Source organism: Pipistrellus hanaki (genome assembly GCF_964339955.1).
Source record: "Pipistrellus hanaki genome assembly, chromosome: 6".
NCBI lineage: Eukaryota > Metazoa > Chordata > Mammalia > Chiroptera > Vespertilionidae > Pipistrellus > Pipistrellus hanaki.
The window spans coordinates 79117123-79130655 of record NC_140508.1 but is presented as its reverse complement, the minus strand read 5'-3'; positions in this window follow the sequence as shown (position 1 = coordinate 79130655).

The window sequence follows — 13533 nt, the reverse complement described above, 5'->3', positions numbered from 1 at the left end:
ACTTTTTTTTTTTTTTCTCTTGTGTTGGACAATGCTCCAACCAACTGAACCACCTAGCCAGGACTAGTCATTTTTTTAAATAATTTTTTTATTATTCAATTACAGTTGACATATAATATTATATTAGTTTCAGATATACAACAGAGATTAGCATTGACATAACTTATCAAGTGATCACCCCAATAAATTTAGTATCCATCTGACACCATTCCTTATTATTATAATACTAGAGGCCTTGTGCAGGGTGGGGTCTGGCTGGCCCAACCCTATCAGAGTATATCAGGGCCTATCAGGCCAGTCCGGCAGGGGGAGGTGATGTGGGAGGTTGAATGGCTGGCCCTGCCCCCAGTTAGTGTAGCACAAGCCAAGGGAGGGTCCACTGGCCATTGGCCAGTTGGCCAATACCCTGGTCAAACTCCCAGTCAAACTCCTGGTCAAGGAGACAATTTGCATATTAACCTTTTATTATACAGGACTAGAGGCTCAATGCATGAAATTTGTGCACAGGGTGAGGGGTGGCATGTCCCTCAGCTCAACCTGCACCCTCTCCAATTTTGGGACCCCTTGAGAGATGTGCAACCACTGGGATCAAGTTTAAATGCGCAATTGGACATCCCTCTCACAATCCAGGACTGCTGGCTCCCAACCTTTCACCTGCCTCTGCCTGATTGGCCCTAAACGTTTCTGCCTGCCATCCTGATCATCCCCTAACTACTCCCCAGCCAGCCTTATCGACACCTTACTGCTAACTGCTCCCGGGCTGGCCTGATTGTCCCTAACTGCACTCCCCTGCAGGCCTGCCCCCCCCCCCCCACTGCTCTCCCCTGCAGGCCTGCCTACCCCCCCCCAACTGCCTCCCCTGCAGGTCTGGTTCCCCTGAACTGCCCTCCCCTGATGACCTGGTCTCCCACAACTGCCTTTCTTTATCGTTCCAGTCATCCCTAACTGCCTTCCCTGCTTGCCTAATAGCCCACAACTGTCTAGTGCATCAGGCCTCTAGTTTTTATATAAATACATATGTTGTATATATTCTAGTATATCAGTATATAAATATATATGCATAAAAATGGAGAGAGACTAATGAACCAAGAAGTCACTGGTTTAATGTTTAAGGGGATTTAAGTCACATATACACAATATCATTTATATGCTCACATTGACTTATTATTTTAAAAATCTTGGATCATGTACTTTCATATTCCCCTATATATAGATGATTCAACATGACAAATACAATTATAATTACCTGCAATCAATACAACCAATTCTAAATGGTGAGCAGGATCTATGAAAAGTGATAATTTAAGATACTCCTACAAACCATGATTACAGATATGAAACCCTCTAGAAAAGAAACATTTATCCCAACAACCTGCTTATTACCACAGATGAAACTTGAATTGAGTTTCATAAACTTTGCATTGAAGTTGGGTCTTTCATCTCAGTGAATGGAAAACAGTAGTTAATCCCTATCTGGTCTCAATGTCTGAGTGTTTAGGAAAAACATTATCCATTTTCTGCTGGGCAAACTGATTCTCATAGCATGCATTCATTATCCAAAGCCATGTTTAGGTAAGAATTGACCTCCTTCTTGACCTGGGCTCTTGATCAGGGCAAAGGGAGACTGTCAGGCATCGTTAAGCATGATTTGTTCCTCTAACAGGCTTTCAAACTAAAGTATTTCATATGGAATTCAAATGCAGAGGAAAGCAGCAGCCTCGTACCCCACTAGAAATGAGCAGTAACATTCCAAAGAAAATGGGAAACTGAAGATCTAATCATTAACAACAGATGTTTTAACTCAAATCTGATAAACAAGTTGTGTTGTTTGCTTTCCTTTCCCTCCTTATCCACTTCAACTTAGTGCAAGTGGGCTTGCATGTGAAAATGCTGGGTCCTACATCAGCAGCATGGACTCACCTGATGGAAGGAAAACTGTTATGGCCAAGCTTGATTTCTTTTTTCAATTTGAAACACAAATTGACATCTGATTTTCAAGCAAGTCCAAGTTGAAAGTATGCCTGCCTATTTAGGGGTGTGTGTGGGAGAGAGAGGGAGATTGAAGAGAGAGGTGGAGAGAGAGGGAGAGACAGGGAGAGAGAGGGAGAGAGGTGGAGAAAATGGGAGAGAGAGGGAGATAGAGGGAGAGAAAGAGAGAGAGTGTTAAGGGAGAATAATGTCTCTTATTGTGGCCTTCTGACAAAGCCTCTTTAACTGGTAATATTCCTGTTCTTTGACTGGTCTCTAATCAGGGCACTTGCCCTACTAAAATCACAAACCAGAAGGGTATTTGTTATGCATGTCTTGAATCTGTCATCCTCTTCTTTGTATCATTTTTTAAAAATATGTTTTTAATTGATTTTTTAGAGAGAAAAGAAAGGGGGGGGTAAAGAGATAGAAACATTAGTGAGAGAAAAACATCATTGATTGGCTGACTCCTACATGCCCCCTACTGGGAATTGAGTCCACAACACAGACATGTGCCTGGCAAGGAATTGAACCAATGACCTCTTGGTTAATGGGTTGATGTTCAACTACTGAACAACATTGGCTTGGCTCGGTATTCTGTTTTAAAGAACTCGAGGATGTCATGTGAAGAATATCAGAGAATATGATGAGCATCAGAATTCTATATCAGAAAACATCATAGACATAAATAAACATGCTTATGTGGTCCCCAAATTGTAGCTCCTAATAGGACATGTAGGATAATTAAATCAAGTTTCACATTTTTCACCTTTATGCATAGTGGGTATATCTTTAATAATTTTCAGAATGAAATATCCTTTAAAACATGTAGATGAGTAGTTCCAATACTATTTTATGTGCAACCCATTACTGTATCCTTAGTCTCTAAATGAGTGGGAGGCAATAGGTTGCAGAAGCAATATAGTATATATTTTAAAAATAGCCTTAGTATTAACTAATCAATCACAAAAAGGACCAGAAGACCATGAAGAAAAATTCTTTATCAGATTCTAGTTGTTATTATTCTCCATGACTTCCTTAGATGAAAAATTAGTAGAGGGGTCTCTTGGCTTACTTAAAAGAACCTTCTTACTCCAATTAGCTTAAAAAGGGTCCCTGAGTCTTCTTTCAAATCCCCCAGTTATCCACTGGTCATGCCTCACAGACTCTCCGGTCACCTCTTCTCACTGAGAAGTCCTTCTCTACTCATTGCTACCCAGAGGACATGGGGGATCCCTGACTCCTTTGGTGGCTTCTCTTTTCTTCCACGACTTTAACCCTGATTGTCAACCATATATTTGCAGGAGTTCCTTCCTTTAAACCTAAGAAAATGTGTGAAACAGAAGAAGGATAAGAACTAAAATATTCTATGTCTAGCCTCATGATCATAACACATATGAAATATGATGTTTTGCGTTGCCAAAAATTAGTCTTAGTAAAATGTTTCTATTGTATCATTCAGAAAGACAGGTGGTCTACTTTTTTTGCTTTTTTAGCTTTAATCACCTTGCAGAAGGTTAAATTCTGCAGGCCACAGACTGAGAGGTCTTCATAATACATATATCCAATAAGAGACTTGAATTCAGCATATAGGTTTTCAAATCAGTAAGAAAAAGAAACAATCTGATTAAAATAGGCAAAAGACATGAGTAAACATTTGATGCCCTCCCCCCAATTTAAAATTGCAAATAGTATGTGAAATAAACCAGGAGGAAAATCCATTTTAAAACCACATTCATCGAAGGGCTAAAACTAAAGAGACTGACAATACCAAGAGTTAGCAAGGATGTGAATGAAGCAAGTAAAAGTTGTTTAGACACTTTGTAAGATAGGTAATATCTATCAGAGCTTAAATGTGTGCCTCCTTTGTCATTGTGAAATCCCCTTTCTAGGTATGACTTAAAGATAAATTAGAATTTCTGATGCCTTCTTTTAGGTCATTTATCTTGTATAATTATTAGCAGGAAGTAGAATGGCAGTGCCTACATGCTCTATACTGAGACATTTTGGCCATTGGGGTAAAATGAGGAAGGGAGTAAGAGAACTGATGTAGACAGAGACCTATTCCAATGTAAATGATCAAGTAAACTCAGGATTTAATGGGGGGGCGGAAGGTACAGAATGGTAATTATTCTGGTCTGGTGTCAAAAGCCAAGGGTACAAGTGTTGGGCAACAGAAGAAAGCACAGGCCCAGAATTTCTGGTAAGTTCCCAATATCAAAAAGACTTATTATCCCTTGTTGAAGGGAAGTACATCAAAGTTAAGGTCCAACCCCAAGGAGAAGAAATTCAGAGAATTAACAGGTTATTTCAAGATCCAGGACATGCTGTGTTGACTTCAGGGCCCAGCTCTGACAATAGCAGATTGCTAGTGTGGGTACTAGAGTCCCTGATAGATGCTCCTGCAAAGACATAATGTGTTGCCATCGGAGAGAGTTTATCATAATCTCTCCAGAGCCTGTAAGTGTAAATTGACTATCACCTCTCTCACACTCATGGAGAAGAAAAGTATACATACTTCATATATTTATGAGGTATAGTTAGTCCTAGTTCTAAATAGTTTGGGGTTTGAGCAAAGCTTGGGCAACAGATGGTGGATTTTCGTATGTAGACGTGGCAGAGGAAGCAGGGAGTGTCAGTGGCTGACACTGGAGAAAAATATTTTCTTCTATCTACATGCAGAGCGTCAAAACAATACATTGAAAGAATAGCCCAAGAGTTCTCCTGCCTTTTTTGTTTGTTTGTTTATTTACTGTGTACATGAGACTCCAGTTGATGGTTTTGAATGCACTGACCCTTGGTGGGCTGAGTTATCAACCAATACTATTAAACTATTTTATATGTCTCAGATGATGTTTATGTATGTCACTGATATCACTGTCATTTAACCCAACTTCAGACCACAAACTATAGTACTTTCTATGGAAGAGGAACTCAATGGTCAGGACTTGTTATGGGACATATATTTAAGTTTATTATTAATCTTGGAGAAAATTATGCATTTCCAAGGATAGTTAAGGTTAACTGCCATATTTTAATAACCATATGTATTTTTGAAAAAGCTTTACCTTAGTAAGGTTTTCCATAGTTAAGGTTAACTGCCATATTTTAATAACCATATATATTTTTGAAAAAGCTTTACCTTGGTAAGGTTTGTCAATAACTTGTTGAGCTATTAATTCATCAGTAATTACAATCAAGAGGAACTTGACTGGGAGAAAACCCAGAGGTTTTTTGTTTTGTGTTGCTCTATAGTTTTATCCCTTTATATCTTAACTAGAGGCCTCGTGCACAAAATGCATGCATGAGGATGAGGGGTCACCCTCAGCCTAGCCTGGACCCTCTCCAGTCTGGGACCTTGGGGGATGTCTGACTGCCAGTTTTGACCTGATCCTGGTTTTGGACATCCCTCTCACAGTCCAGGACTTCTGGCTCCTAACTGCTCACCTGCCTGCCAGGTGGATCATCCCTAATTGCCTCTGCCTGCAGGCCTAATCGCCCCTGACTGCCCCCCTCCCCACTGCCAGCCTCATCAGTCCCTAACTGCACCCCCTGCTGGCCTGGTTATTCCCAACTGCCCCCCCACCGCTGGCCTGGTTGGCCCTCACTGCCCCCCCTGCCAGCCTGGTCGTCTCATGCAGCCTGCTGGTCAGTCATTTGGCCATTCCTTGCTAACCCCCCTGCACAGCATGGTGTTCAGTTGTTACTGTGAGGGCATGACCAATTTTCATATTACCCTTTTATTAGTATAGATCCTTGGTCAGCAAACTGTGACTCATGAGCCTCATGCAGCTCTTTGGCCCCTTGAGTGTGACTCTTCCACAAAACACCACAGCCTAGGTGAGTCTATTTTGAAGAAGTGGCATTAGAAGAAGTCTAAGTTTAAAAAATTTGGCTCTCAAAAGAAATTTCACTAGTTGTACTGTTAATATTTGACTCTGTTGACTAATGAGTTTGCTGACCATTGGTGTAGATAATAGAAATCAAAGTATCCAAGTTAAATTTTCAGTAATGATAATTTATATACTTTTGAGCAATAATCCAAAAATTAACTATTGCAGATCCACAACATTGATGGCTGAAGTTTAGTGTCTCATTAAAATAGATTATTTTATATATATTTGGATTAAGAAAGAGAAACAAGTCTTTCACACAGTATTCATCCAAATTCTAATATGTTGGCTGAAACATCAAAGGCTCTCAGTGAAAATAAAAATAATTAATGACTACTTGTAAACGACCATTGTATTGTTTCTAAGTCCCCCTGCTGGATTTGAGAAAGAGAATTATGTATTACTGCTTCCAGGACTTTCACTATACTTTTAATGCTGAGATGATCATAAATCTAGCTTTGCCTATAAAACGTAGACAGACATGACATTCCACATCTGAGCAGAAGCTCTAAAAGACACTGAGAGGTTTCACTGACTCTTGATCTTAGAAAGAAGCCTCAGAGCCAAACAGGATGGCGTGAAACCTGCTGGTATGTAATTTGAGCAGGAAATAGACCTTTGCTGTTGAAGGCCACTTGGATTTTACAGAGCTGGTGAATATACTTCAATTATCAATTGAATGGGCAGGGAAAATGTGTCACCAGTTGATTGCTTAACTCAAAGCTCTGTGTGTGTGTGTGTGTGTGTGTGTGTGTGTGTGTGTGTTTATGTTATTTTTAAATCTGATTAAATAGTTTAATAGACTTCTTCCACTCATAGTAAATTCAGGAGAGGGTCTTTCTTACCCAAGGAAGCCAAGAATATGTACCTAATAGGTTTTCACACAAAAGGAAAAAAATAGGTTAGGGCTATGTCAATTTATAAACCAGAAAAACTTTGATTAGGGTCTAGTTATCATAGGGTAAGGAGACTTCAATATGCAATGAGGATTTTTGCACTTTTATTAATTTCCTGGTAGATTTCATTTGTTGTTTTTCAGAGCTTCTTAGCAAAGTTGTTCACATGCCTACCATTTTGGTTGTCTCAGGGGTAAAAAGTTTTTTATTTCAACTCAGTTTTACTGTTGACAATAGAAGAAATTTGGATGGAATGCTTTAGTCTGCAAGTAACAAAAAAACTCAAATCAAAACAGCATAAAAATTAAGGTGGTAAATAAGATATGTGACTGAAAGACTAAAGATCAAGTAGAGTCCATGTTTCTTGTCTTTAATACCTTCATTTCTGTTGTATTTTGCCTGTATTTTGGGGGGATAAAACTTGCTTTTATTGGGTTTATTTTTTTAAATGGCATCTAACAAGAACTAAGACAATATTCTTTGTATCAAATTGAAAGTTTAAAAAGAAATGGTACCCTAAAATTTTGGAATAATATCCCTCACTCTGTCTGATTGGTGTAACTGGTCAACTTTCTTCTCTCAGGATCATCATGAGTGGAAATGCCAGTCACTGAGTGGGTCAAGTTTGGCTGACTGAACCTATCACTGACAAGAGTGATAGGATTGTGGTTAGCTTCCCCTGAACTGATGGCTGTGGGGTGATCAAACATTGGTGGTTCAGTGGGTATAATATAAGGTGTCATGGATGCTGATAGTCAATCAATAGAGTCTAATCTACTGGTGTGGAGCCTAAATGCTGAGGAGTAGAAAATCAAATAGATGTGGTAATTATTGTTACTTCCTTCTTCCAAAGTTCTCCTGTTTGCCTTCAGAATAAATTACATTTTCTTAAATCAACACTCAATTTATCTCTTTACTATACCCTCAGTATATCTACATTTTCATATCCTCATGATTATTTCATTCCCTCTGCCAGAGATGACTTTCTATAACAGATCTACTTATTCAAGTTCTGCATATCATTCAAGACCTGGTTAAATTATCTCTTCCTTGGAATTTGTCCTGTTCAATTCAGCCCACAGTGATCTCATCTACCTAACATCCATATAGTCCTTGTCAAAACTACCAACTTATTAATTAACTATATACTGTCTTATGACAGTATAGCTATTTCTTACTGTTTCATTAACCTTTTTTTTTATAAGCCTTGCATTTCACATTTCACTGAGATTTGACTTCTACAAAAAGAGACTGTGTCTTTCTAATCCCATATAGTTTTTACAATTATCCACCAGACAGAATGTGTAGTAAAGTTTTGCATATAAATTTTCAGTAAATTTTGAATGATACTATTATTAACTTTGTTTTCTTTTTCTTTTTTTGTGGGGTGGCAAGTAATGATTTCAAAAGTTTATTAACACTAGAATCTATACAAGTGCAAATTTATGTAAGTGCAAATATATAAACAAACCTTTTTTATGCAGCCTGGACAAACACAATTTGAAAGTGAAAATAACTATCCTTTATTCCCTAAGATGGCTTGAACCAGCAATACCCATTTATAGAAAGGTGTTCTTATTTCCAAAGGATTCATCTTGGGATTTCCTCAGGTCTGGTTATTTTCTACAGCTCAGGTTCAGTTTCAATCAAGTATAATGGACCAAGTTTTGGAGAATGATTTTGAAAAACATCAGGATCTCCCTTATTGAACTTTATCCTCTGGCTCTGTTCCCATAGATCATAACTGAGTTCTAGAGATGCCTTCATTAGTGAATAAAGGAAAAAAAAAGAGGGGTAAGTTACTTTTTTATTTGATTTGATTGATTTTTTACAGAGAGGAAGAGAGAGGGATAGAGAGTTAAAAACGTCGATGAGAGAGAATCATTGATCAGCTGCCTCTTGCACACCCCTACTGTGGATGTGCCCGCAACCAAGGTACATGCCCTTGACCAGAATCGAACCTGGGACCTTTCAGTCTGCAGGCCACGGCTCTATCCACTGAGCCAAACCAGTTTCAGCCTTTTTTTTTTTTTTAATAAATGAGGCAAGAATCAACAACTTGGACTTCATTCATTCCCTCATCAAGTATTTATTGAGCACATATCATTTCCTGATTTGAAAAAATGAACAAGCTAAACTCTAAATCTAAGTTCCTAAGATCATACAAGGAGGATATATCAAGAACAGAGCCTGAATTTCAAGTTTTATAGTCATTCTCTTATTCATCCTGCCTCCATAAAGTCCCCTTGTTCCCTCACACAATTTCCCAGATGGACTAATGCTCTGAGAGTTGAATGTTCATGATAAGAAAGTGCTGAGTCTGTGGCCATGAACTTCAGCAAGGGTATGTGCTCCACTTTTCTTTCCGCCCCACTATATACATAAATGGATGCAGCTACTTACCTGACATCATTAGCTAATGTGCTGCAGGCAGCTCTCTACCCAGTGACTGACAGAAAGACTGCTGTTTTGATCCTAACTTCCCTGACCTGCCTATCATCATGGCGCTCCCCCACCCAAGTGCTTTTAAAGCCCCTCTGAATCCAGTGTCCAGACTTGGAGGCCTCTGGTTGTTTTCAGTATTAATTTGATACAATTGATCTTGGAGAATGCAATTAGGCACTATAAATTATTCTTTCTCAATTAAATATTTAATCACAACAGAAACAATGAAGATCCTAAATGCAGGGAATTGGAATCTTTCTCTATGCAGAAAGCGAAAAGAAATGGGGACTATTTTTTTTTTTCTTCCTAGAAGGAAGAAATAATCTGTAAACAATGTAATAAAAATAAGAAATATTTAAACTTAATTTGCCAACACATAACTGGATTACTCCATTATAAATCAATAATAATAATAACAATGAAACTTTATACTAGTTTGCTTTTATTTAATTATTTTATTTAATTAGTTGCATCTGAATGTACTGCAATTGTTAATACATCAAACTATAAATGATAAAATAAGATTAAACAGCAGTTCCCAAAACATGTATATTTTACAATGTAAGGGGGGCAAATCACAGGAAAATGTCATAAATAATATAAAATATAATATAAAGTATTCAGTTTGTTAGGAATTATTTTTGAATAATGAGAGTAGAGATCAAAAAAATAATAACTTTCTCAGAAGTGTTTTTCCCTATTTCCCCCAGTAAACCGGTATTTACATATAGGTGATTAGAACTGAATATTCCCAGTGCAGTAACTAATGTACCCCAAATTTTATATATATATATATATATATATATATATATATATATATATATATAGAGAGAGAGAGAGAGAGAGAGAGAGAGAGAGAGAGAGAGAGAGAGAGAGATAAAGATTCTGATGCCTCCAAGGAGTGGAGAGATTTGCTCCAAGCTGGAATTAGAACCCTGATTTTATGAAGTCTCAGACTGGGCAGAGCTTTTCAACTTTATAATGCTCCCTCCCATTCTCCAGTGATGATTATGAAACATCCATTTCTCTTTGATTCTCAGAAAGTTCCCCCTATGGCTAACACAATTTGCTTGATATTTGAGAACAGAGCACAAAATAAAAGTTGTATTGAGTCACTAGGAAATAAAACTCTTACCCTATTTTGTGCTACTAAGTATAGCTGATACTTTGGATGCTGAAGGGCGATAATTTAAACAAAATTGACACTGTGCTGGTTTTATGGATTTCTAATGTGTTTCATCTTAGGTACATTGGACATATTGCTGCCTGGGCTTCTGTCGCATCTAATAGTGAGGTTTGGAAATTTATACAAATCAAAAACTACAGGCTCCTTCTTCAAAAGGCAGGCACAAATACTATTTTTTTCTTCCATATTCAGTTTGTGTACTTACTAAAAACTACATATTTTAGGAAGAAAAGAACATTTGGTTAAAAATTGATTTAGTAGCCTTTAGTCTTTATTCTAATTGATATCATGTGATTTCTTAAGTTTTTCACATTTTGATTAAACAGTTCTCTTTGTAAGCTTTATAAAATTTTTCACATTTTGATTAAACAGTTCTCTTTGTAGCCTGTCTTGTGGAATTTAAGACTGAGTTGTCTGGCATGTCACATCTAAAAAACAAAAACACAAATACAACAAGGTAAATAACAACAAAACAAAACTCCTAACCACCAAAACAAGGACACAGAGATTAAAATTCCACAAGCACTTTATAAGCAGAAGAGCCAGGTAGAGCTTTATTCAAGTTTTCTGAGGCAGCTGACTACTTTGCCCACTGGACATTACTCTCATATTTTCTTTTAAGTAGAAAACAAGAAAATTATCCTATTTTCCCCTTGGCAGCCTGGTGTAGAGAAGGAGGTAAATGCACTTGTGTCTCTCTATTTCTGTCCCTATCTGTGTATTTCTCTCTCTTGCCATTATAGCTTCTGTCCTCTAGAAAAATTTATATTATTCCCAGACCATGCAGTGTAAAAATGTGTCTGTCTCTGGGACTTTATGAACCAAGAAAATAATCGCAATTGGTAGATTTTAGGATTCCCAAACCCCATAACATGTGGTCTGACTTTTGCTTTATTTTTCATAATTTGTAAATCTATTTATATTAATATTTTCTCAAACATGTAAACATTGAGAATCAAACTTTTAATGACTGCATATATTGGAGGAAATAATAATACAGTCCTGTATAAAGTATTTCAGAAGTTGTCCTCTGATAGAGCATCTGTGTTTGGACCCTACCTTTCCCAAAATACAAATAAAGGGATCTGAGATCCAAGATCAGCTCAGTAGGCTGCTGTGTGCAATGGGTGTACACACAGTACTCTCTAGTGAGGTTTCATTTTCATGAGAAAATCCCACATATCTTTGGCCTAAAATGCCCAATCTTTGTGGGACCTTTGCTTTAGAAACTAATATAAATTTTAATTATAATGCTTACTGTTTGAGATCACTTAATTATTTGTAAAATTGTGGCCTGCCATAGATATTTTGATACATTGTAGGGAAAAAATGTGCTGAACATTTTAAACTATGATTGGCTCAGGAAAATCTGAATTGTGTAGTCACTGGTTTTATGTATCCAACAATGGATATGAATCTGGTTCCACTAAGGATTTGAGGCAGCTAACAAAAACTAAAAAAATATAAGTAAATAAAAATGAATAATGGAATTGAAGTAAAGGGAAAACAAAGTATACACAATGGCCTTCTATTGTTTGTAAAGAAGATTGTCAGATTTGGCTGTAAGCTTTCTTGCAGTTAAAGCAAAGAGGCTGCACACAGTGTATTTGACACACACTGAGTATTTGTTGACTTAATAGGATTGTTGATTCATGAATTATGGTTGAAATATTATTTGCAACATAACAAAAGTTTAAAAAATCAGATCAAATAGCTTTGTATGGTGTTTGAATATATGTAATATGGTGCATTCCACGATCTGTTCTGATTAAGTTCTGAATGCAATATATTCAATGCCAGCACTGTATCTAAAATGACCATGTATTGCATTATTTAGGCATGAATAAGACACATGACTAAAATCAAGGACTTCTCAGAAATATAAATCCAAGGACTTATAAAAGTACATAAAACCTATATTCTTAAAATGAATTTAAAATTTAAAAAAAAAATAAAAAAATAAAAAATTAAAAAAATTGTTTTATTTTTATTAAAAAATAAAACAAGTTTTTTATTAGTTGCAAATAGATATTGCTAATTGGCTCATCATTTTCAAATGGTTTGAATATTTTGATTCACTTGACCTCTCATGATATTTCAAAGAGCTAGTGTTTCTCCGTGGTCATGCAGAAAGTACTTGAAGGTGATTGCTTTATTCTTCTAATGGTTATCTATCTATCTATCTATCTATCTATCTATCTATCTATCTATCATCTATCTATCTATATAAAGTCAGCAATCATAATGGCCATAATGGCCATAACAACTGGTCCCTAAGGCACCCACTGTGGCCAATGAATCAGCAGATCAGGGGGCAGGGCTGGCCAGCCAACCACCTGCAGCCCATCCCCCCAGCTGGCCCTACCCCCAATGGGCCCCCATCACCCTGATTGACCCCCCAACCTCTCCCCCTGGCCACTGTCCCCCAATCAGCCCCCTGACCCTAATCAGGGGTGGGCCTCACCATCCAATCACCCATGGCCGCTTCCCCCAGCCTGCCCAGACTTGATTTCCCAGATCAGAGCAAGTCAGCTGGCCAACCTCCAGCCATCTCCTCCTCCTGACAGATCCAGCCTCGATTCACCCCAATTGGGGCCGGCCGTACCCCACCCATGCACGGATTTGTACACTGGACCTCTAGTATTGTTATAACATATTTTATTTTCTATGGCATCATAAATTTATTTGGGAGAGGAGGGGAGGGAAGTGACCTATAAACTTTCAGATAAGCTTGGAAGAGAAGAAAGTGAGGATTTGAGGAAATAGAACATTAGCTGTCATGAAAGACATCTTAGAGGCTTCTAGATTTCCCATTTCATTTGCTCTTAAAATAAGTGACAAGAACAATGTCATATGCCTGAGAAATCAGAGATCAATAAGTTCTTATAGCTTATGTTTTGTTTTTTAAGTTGTTTATGAACTGGCCTGACACAGGAAATTAATCACTGAGTACCGTATTTTCCGGCATATAAGTCGACCTTTGAAACGAAAAAAAGTCAACCGAAAATCAGGGGCAAAAGACCAAAATTGCACAAAAATTACCTGCAGATCTTGACGGCACAGTAAGTCTTTTCTTTGAAATGTGGGGTAGTCTTATACAGTGAATATAGGCCCAAACCTATGTTTTAACTGTAAAATTAGGGGG